Below are 9038 nucleotides of genomic sequence, written 5' to 3'. Positions count from 1 at the left end.
GAGGAGAATGGCACCATGCAGGAGAAGGAGAACACCACATCATAGCCAGCTTTCCTCTAGATGGCGTCAGGCATGGAGGTACAGAGGCCTTGTCCCTGACCACCAAGGGTTGCGGTGCCATTGGTTCTATCAACTCGCTGGCAAGCTTTGAAAGTGTCCGGGGTGGAGGGGAGCTCCAATTCCTCCACCTGGCACTGCCTGTCTGGGGAGTCACTGGGCACCAGACTCAACGGTCCCCCCCAGGGAACCTAAATTAACGGTGCCAACTCCTGATCCTTGGGCGCTTAGTGCTCCTTCTCGGGACGCACTGCCGATGCACCCAGAGGCTGAGATGCCTTCGGCCTCGGTGAGCAGCCTCTGTCTGAATTCTTCCGCTTATGCAGTACCAGCGAGTGGGAACGGTGCCGGGTCGTCTATGGTGCTGGGGATCGCTGCTGACGGTCTCTGGACTCTTTTCTCAGGTCCGTATCACGCACCGAGGCTGCAGCACTGTGCACCGATTCGCTCTGGGCTGAGACCCTAAGCTCCGAGGCAGGTTGAGGACCAAGCGCGGACTCCATCAAAAGCTATTTCAGATGGAAGTCCCGCTCCTTTTTCATCCTGGGGTGAAAGGACCTGCAGATTTTGCACCTGTCTGTTTGGTGCTCTTCCCCCAGACACTTAAGGCATGTGTCGTGGGGATCGCCCATTGGCATGGGCTCACTGCAGGTCCCACGCGGTTTAAACCCTTGGCCCCGAGGCATGCCCCGGAGCCGAGGGAAGGAAAGGAATAGGGTGGAACCCTGGTCCCTAACCAAAAGTATAACTCTAACCTATGCAAAACTAAGAACTGACATGCTAAATGTAATGCACAAGTTAAGGGAAGCACTTGTGAGGCAAGCGAACACTGTTTCAACGAAGCCCCATCATCTCAGGCATTGGCACCCTGACAGCAGGATTGTCTGGCTATGTAGACTCCTTCCTCAGGCCCTATGCTACCAGCACTCCTAGCTATCTTCGAGACATCACTGACTTCCTGAGGAAACTACAGTCCATCGGTGATCTTCCTGAAAACACCATCCTAGCCACTATGGATGTAGAAGCCCTCTACATCAACATTCCACACAAAGATGGACTACAAGCTGTCAGGACCAGTATCTCCAATAATGTCACAGCAAACATGGTGGCTGAACTTTGTGACTTTGTCCTCACCCATAACTATTTCACATTTGGGGGCAATGTATACCTTCAAATCAGCGGCACTGCTATGGGTACCCGCATGGCCCCACAGTATGCCAACATTTTTATGGCTGACTTAGAATAACGCTTCCTCAGCTCTCGTCCCCTAATGCCCCTACTCTACTTGCGCTACATTGATGACATCTTCATCATCTGGACCCATGGCAAAGAAGCCCTTGAGGAATTCCACCATGATTTCAACAATTTCCATCCCACCATCAACCTCAGCCTGGACCAATCCACACAAGAGATCCACTTTCTGGACACTATGGTGCTAATAAGCGATGGTCATATAAACACCACCCTACACCGGATACCTACCTACATGCCTCCAGCTTTCATCCAGACCACACCACACGATCCATTGTCTACAGCCAAGCTCTACGATACAACCGCATTTGCTTCAACCCCTCAGACAGAGACAAACACCTACAAGACCTCAATCAAGCATTCTTACAACTACAATACCCACCTGCTGAAGTGAAGAAACAGATTGACAGAGCCAGAAGAGTACCCAGAAGTCACCTACTACAAGACAGGCCCAACAGAGAAAATAACAGAATGCCACTAGCCATCACCTTCAGCCCCCAACTAAAACCTCTCCAGCCCATCATCAAGGATCTACAACCTATCCTGAAGGACAACCCATCACTCTCACAGATCTTGGGAGACAGGCCAATCCTTGCTTACAGACAGCCCTCCAACCTGAAGCAAATACTCACCAGCAACCACACAACAGAATCACTAACCCAGGAACCATCCTTGCAACAAAGCCCGTTGCAAACTGTGTCCACATATCTATTCAGGGGACACCATCATAGGGCCTAACCACATCAGCCACACTATTAGAGGCTCGTTCACCTGCACATCTACCAACGTGATCTATGCCATCATGTGCCAGCAATGCCGCTCTGCCATGTACATTGGCCGAACCGGACAGTCTCTACGTAAAAGAATAAATGGACACAAATCAGACCTCAAAAATTATAACATTCAAAAACCAGTTGGAGAACACTTCAATCTCTCTGGTCACCCGATTACAGACCTAAAAGTGGCAATTCTTCAACAAAAAAACTTGAAAAACAGACTCTGAGAGACTGCTGAATTGGAATTAATTTGCAAACTGGACACCATTACATTCGGCTTGAATAAAGACTGGGAGTGGATGTGTCACTACCCAAAGTAAAACTATTTCCCCATGCTTATTCCCTCCCCCACACACACACACTGTTCCTCACACGTTCTTGTCAACTGCTGGAAATGGCCCACCTTGATTATCACTATAAAAGGTTTTTTTCTCTCCTTACCTCACTCTTGTTACAGTGTGTATGGTAACGCTCATTGTTTCATGTTCTCTGTGTATGTAAAATCTCCCCACTGTATTTTTCACTGCATGCATCCGATGAAGTGAGCTGTCGCTCCCAAAAACTTATGCTCAAATAAATTTGTTAGTCTCTAAGGTATCAGGAGACAGGGAGCACGGGGGGGTTGGATAGGGGGTGGGGTCCCGGGAGTGGGGGGACAGGGAGCAGCGGGGGTTGGATAGGGGTGAGGTCCTGGGGGGGCAGTTAGGGACAGGGGGTCCCGGGAGGGGGAGGTCACGGGACAAGGAGTGGGGCGGGGGGTTGGATGGGGCGGGGGGCCTGTCAGGAGGTGGGGGTGTGGATAGGGGTTGGGGCAGTCGGGCCAGGGAGCAGGAGGGGTTGGATAGGGGGTTCCTGGGGGCGCGGTCAGGGGCGAGGAGTCCCAGGAGGGGGCGGTCAGGGGACAAGGAGCAAGGGGGCGTTGTATGGGTCGGGGGTTCTGAGGGGGGCAGTCAGGGGCCGGGAAGTGGGAGGGAGCGGATAGGGGGCAGGGGCCAGGCTGTTTGGGGAGGCACAGCCTTCCCTACCCGGACTTCCATACCGTTTCGCAGCCACGATGTGGCCCTTGGGCCAAAATGTTTGCCCACCCCTGGGCTAGAGTTTATTGCCAGGAGTTTGGGATGAATGTATTACTCACAATGGAGGAGCCTTTATTATTTATTTATTATTTCTATTGCTCATCATGGGTCAGGATCCTGGTGTGCTCGGCACTGTCCAAACCCAGAATAATGAGTAAGATATATAGAATATCCTTAAAAAAGGTTTATCCCAAAACAGAGAACTTCACAGTTTATGCCAGTTATTTTGTATATTTATTAAGGTGTGATTTGAAACCACTTTGGTCCAAGCTGTGATTTTAAACCAATTTAGTCCACGTTAATGGATGCTCTTATTTTGGTTTAAGAGTCACTTATTTCAGTTTAGCTTAAACAATTTCTTAATTGAGTTAAGCTATATTGCAATTAGCCACTTTGAAAATGATATAAGACTGCCCACACTGGGATTTGCAATGGTTTAGCTAAACTGGTTTAAAAATTTCACGTTTAAAGGCCAAGAATTTTGAGTTATGATATTCCAAGAAAAAAGCCCAACAATCCCCACCAGCAAAAAACCAAACCCATTCAGAAAATGGCCAAGAAGTAAGATCCCCACCTCATTTTGAAACACCTTTATCTCCCAAGAATCTGGCCCTATATGCTTCAGACTATCTGGAAATCTTTATCCTCGCGTAAATCTATCCCAGTATATTTAAGACAGGTTTGGAAAAAATTAAATGTGTGGGAGTGGGTCTCAAAATTGGGCTTCTAACTGAAAGCTTGTAGTGGGGACTAGCATTCTTCCATAATGGAGGGCTAGAGAAAGAAAAGGGGGGCGGTTACCTGTGCCGCTACTGCCTGTTTCTTCATAGCACTCCACGGAGGCAGAGATGGAAAGGTCACCAACGTTGCTGCTGTTGTCAGGTCTGCTGCTCTCACTGTTATAAACTTTGCCAGTGTAGCTGCTAGATGCTTGTAGGGGGAATTCTCCAGATGCAGCTAAATAAAGTTGGTCATTGATGCTGCTGCTTTCTTTCGAGGTGGACTGGCCTGAGATAGAGAACAAAGGATTCTCTTTGCTGGCCTGGAGCATTTACTAAAGGGAAATTTGCTATTTCATTTCACTGTTTGACTTTCAAATATTTTTCCAGAAAGGAATGTATTCATTTTACTATTAGGCAAGAAGGAAAAGTTAATAATGTTTCTATGATTTTATAGGTATTATTGGTATAGATAGTTAAATTAATCCATCCGTGTGTATAAAATCAACATAAATGGCAGAAACATGGATATGCAATGGATGTACACAAAAACAGTGTGAAGGAGTGTCTGCCCCACACTAGCAGAGAACGGCTTAATAGAGCCTTGGGGAGGCTGTGTGGGAAGCGGCCAATAGGAGTGGGGTTGTGAGGAACAACCAATTGGGGCCCAGCAGACCCATATAAAAAGGGAGCTTCAGGGCAGAATAGGGCAGTTGCTGTTGGGAGCCCAGGGAGTGAGGACTGTGTCCCTGGAGGGCTGAGAGAACTGTAAGCACCTTGGACAAAGCAGTGGCTGGCTCTTGGGACTGAGCAGCTGAGGCCCTGAAAAAAGGGTGAAGAAGGTGCTGGGGCCATGGGGAAGTGTCCCGGGGAATAGAGCAGCATTGACCAAGGCTACAGAGGAACAGCAGGAGGCTGTTATTTACAGGGTCCCTGGGTTATGGCCCAGAGTAATGGGCAGGTTTGGGTCTCCCACACTTGCCATTGGGACGTAGCTGAACTGTTAGACAGAGATGCCTACCTCCAAAAGGGGAAAACAGAGGTGACAACCTAGCCGGAAGGCTGAGTCAAGAAGAGGCTGCTGCGGTTCTGGGAGCTAAGAGAGGAACCATAGGTGGGAGCAGAGATAGAGGGCCGGTTTGCAGACCGTGGACATGGGCATCGGTCTCTAGCTAATCCCCAGCATGGCTAGGAGGAGGTGCCAGTCTGGTGATGAGGGCTGCACCCCGTAACACATGACTATAAAGTAAGGGGTGCTTCATTTTGCTATTTAACATTCTTTTATTTTAGTTTTTGATACAGAATTTTCTAAGTACTTAAAAACAGAAAATCAATAAAACAAACAAATTCCATCAATTTGAAACAATTTGATAGACAACATTAAAACCTCTGTGCTGCACATATATGCACTCAGCATGAAATTTACCCCTTTTTGAGCGTATATACACAGAGCTAATAGAGCACTGAGAACTAGTACTTGAATAAAAATGTCCATACGCTTGCATATGCATGCAGGTATTTACAGAGAGTTTTCCATCTGTGGATCTCGAAACTGATGGTGGATATAAGCATCTGGAGTAGCCCTGTTTTACAAACAGGATAATTAAAGCACCCAACATCCCTCCTCATTCTCTGCACACCTTGCAAGATACATACACAATTCAGTTACATATTCCATTCATGCTTAGGAAGCTAATCCTACCTTTGCAGCAAACTTTGGTGCAAAGTGCTAATGAAACAGTCCATTAAAGAAGTGTCAGACACTAGCATCAGAAATGGCTGATCTTTCTCAGCCACTAGAGTTGTGCTTCCAGCCATGGTACTGAACTTCTCTGTTGAATTATTCATCTGAAACACGTGACCAATTTTGATGTTTTGTATTTGCATACTGGTATTGCTTTATCTGTAGATCTCAAATCACTTTGTAACGTTGGGTACAAATAAGAATTCCAGTTTCCACAGACAGTAGAGCCAGGCATGTGGGTATGATGCATGGTTTGAGTTGCACTAATGGATGAGATTTGTATACATCTCATAAAAGAGCTTGGTTCTGGCTTTGCTAGAAAATTCCTGTATGATCTTGAGCAAGTCACATACCTTTTCTCAGTCTTAATTGCACAGTTTATAAAATGAGAGTGAATAACATTTTCTCCCTTTTGGGGATGATGTGAGGTATAGAGCTGAGCAAGTAATTGATTTTTCTGATTTGGTGACCAAATTGAAAAATTTGAAATGAAATTCATTTTGGATTGACCCAAAAGGGACATTTTTTAAATTTTTTCTCACTGAAAAAAACCCCATTTTTTTAGGTCTGTGATGGGATGTACCAGGCCCTTTGAGGCCCCCTGCTGGAGGCCTCATGGTCCTACCACACCCTACCCCAGGAAAAGATCAGTGAAGGTAGGCCCTTCAGGTCTGTCTTGACAGGCTTCAGGGAAGCAGCCAATCAGAGCACAGAAGACTCAGTTAAAAGGAGCTTTTGGACCTGAGCAGCTCAGTTGCTGGCTGGGACCAGAAAGGTGAGGAAGGACTGGAAGGCTGTAAAACTCCACAGGTAAAGCAGCCTGGGAGAGACGATACTCAAGCAGGGAACAGAGAACCCCTGAGGTAAGGGGGAATGGAAAGGGGCTACATGGGAAGTAGCCCAGGGAATATTAGCAGCAACTATTAAAGGGAGCAGCACATGGTTGCTTATTTGTAGGGTCCCTGGGTTGGACCCCGGAGTAGTAGGCAGGCCTACGTTCCCCACGCTGGAATAGTGGCCAGAGCCCCGAGAAGGGGACAAGTTTCATTCAGAAGTCCAAGCATAGGGCTAGAATTTAAAGGCAAAGAGTCTCAAGGGAGAAAGCTCTGCAGGCACTACTCTATAAGCTAGCCAAGAAGGTGCTGAGAATTGAGCCCAGAGACCAGGGCGGCTCGAGGCACCAGCGAACCAAGCAGGTGCCTGGGGGGGCAAATGCAAAGGGGTGGCAGGACGTCGGGCTCTGGGGCGGGAATCCGCCCTCAGTGGCGGGGGAAATTCGGTGGCTGCTCCGTCACAGTGCATTTCGCGCTCCGCAGCAATTCGGCAGCGGGGACGTGACTCTTCTTCAGTCGCTGGCGGCAATTCGGTGGCTGCACCGTCACTCCGCCTCCGTGTTCGGCAGCAAGGTTTTTTGTTTGTTTTTTTTTGCCACTTGGGGTGGCAAAAACGCTGGAGCTGACCCTGCCAGAGACAGGGCTGCAGACAGAAACAATGGCAGAACAATAGGGCTTCCTTCATGAGTTAGACAACATGTGACTTAGCTGGAGGGCTGAGCCACTAAAGACCCGCCTGATTATGTTGGATCATATTAAAGAAGTTCTGTATTAAAATCACAAATGAGTTTGATTCCCCAGAGTTTAAATTCCAGGGTATTACTAATTAAGAGGTCTTTTGGTTTTTGGTACTGTTTCTCTCCCTCTATGTGTGAAACTTGCAAGCTGCTAATTGTGTTAGTACATTCTAAGACAGAGTCTGTTCTCAAACCAATTCTTTGTAACAACAACTACTCACACAGAGAGAGAGACTCAAAGCAATACTCTGTAACAACAGAAACAGCACCCAGAGACTCCCTGCCCTTTTGTTTTATTCATCTTGCTTTGTTAACAATTGTGATTTAAAATAGAGAGAGAGGATGTATGTGGATGGATGCTTAGTGTGGATAATAACTGAATGATCAGGGAGGTGCCAGCCTAAGAATGCAGTGTCCATTGGCTGAAGAAGGCGTCAAGTGGAAATAACCAGAGGACCCCTGGAGAGCTGACTGGAATCCACCCACTAGCCTCAAGAATGGGAGAACCAAAGAACAAGATAACATCTGGTGGCACGGAGCCGTCAGGAATGTGCCATCTGCTGATTGATTCAGCAACAGCATGATGAAGCAATTCCCATAGACTGGCATAGGAAGAAATTCCTATAAAAATGGACTCTGGAAAATGAGAACTTTGGGGTCTGATTCTGCAAACCAACTTCCAGGAGCATCAGATGAGCATCTGACAAGGCCCTGCTCCCTCCTCATGTCCAGGCCACCTGGCCAGTGGCTTGGCATGAACAACTCTAAGGCTTGTAACTATGATAACAACCGTGCAGAACCTCTGTGTGTGTGTGTATGAATGAATGTGTGAATAAATATGAAATTGTATGGAATGTTATAGCTATAACTAACTGCTTACTGACAGGTTTCAGAGTAGCAGCCGTGTTAGTCTGTATTTGCAAAAAGAAAAGGAGTACTTGTGGCACCTTAGAGACTAACCAATTTATTTGAGCATAAGCCTTCGTGAGCTACAACTCACTTCATCAGATGCATTCAGAATTGTATTTTCCACTGAATGCATCCGATGAAGTGAGCTGTAGCTCATGAAAGCTTATGCTCAAATAAATTGGTTAGTCTCTAAGGTGCCACAAGTACTCCTTTTCTAACTGCTTACTATGATTCTTTCTGTATTCACAATAAATGTGGCATTTTGCCTTCTCCTCTTTAATAAGATCCTGCTGGTTTTTTATCTTATTGGTAGAACAACGAGGGCAACAGCCAATGGGGTGCTGTCAAAAATAGTGCAGGTTCGCATCCAGCCAACAGAAGGTGCTCAGGAGAGGTGAGTGGCCCCTGTCACAAGGTCAAATAAATTGTTTGGTTTTGGGTATTTTTTACCCTTTTATTTTTGTGGGGTTTTTTAAAATCTAGCTAAATTTCTCAACAAATTGTGATTTTGTAACAAAAAGTCAAAACACTTCATTGAGAAAATGTTGAAACAAAATGTTTAGATCTTTATTAAATTTGTTTTCATTTTTTCAGCCAAAACAATTAGCCTAATAAGCAAATATTTTCAGTCACCCCCTGCGACTCTATTTTTCTACAAATAAACTAATTGTCAAAACAATTTTGCCCAGCTCTAGTGAGATGCTTTTCTAAACATGAGTTGTAAAGTGCACAGAACTTAAACTAGCCCTTGGAAGAAATCCAAATAGAACTCAGGACCACATAATTCCCAGCATAGTGCTCCTTTTCCTAGGCTAAACAGGAGAAACCAGCAGGTGATCGCTTTTAGCAGCCCTTGTGTTTCAAACCACTGAGACACGCAGTCTTTCCAGATGGATGTTTGGCTCTGCTGGACTTACTGTATGCAAAATGAACTGA

At 46.4% G+C, this 9038-nt stretch overlaps 1 protein-coding gene across 3 annotated transcripts in view; it reads left to right on the top strand.

The window, feature by feature from the left end:
* Nucleotides 1-6392: 6392 nt before the first annotated feature.
* The window catches only part of TRMT2B (tRNA methyltransferase 2B), a 57102-nt gene continuing 54456 nt past the window's right edge, over nt 6393-9038 (top strand). For 2 of the 3 annotated variants that reach the window (XM_078854231.1, XM_078854230.1), the window contains exon 1: nt 8302-8496. The gene's annotated coding sequence lies outside the window, so the exon portion shown is untranslated. Of the gene's footprint in view, nt 6487-8301; nt 8497-9038 lie in introns of those variants that run through there. The other variant, XM_073360821.1, reaches the window with a different exon arrangement.

The sequence above is a fragment of the Lepidochelys kempii genome, chromosome 9 (assembly GCF_965140285.1).
Source record: "Lepidochelys kempii isolate rLepKem1 chromosome 9, rLepKem1.hap1, whole genome shotgun sequence".
Taxonomy (NCBI): Eukaryota; Metazoa; Chordata; order Testudines; family Cheloniidae; genus Lepidochelys; species Lepidochelys kempii.
This window is presented reverse-complemented; position numbering and strand designations above follow the sequence as displayed.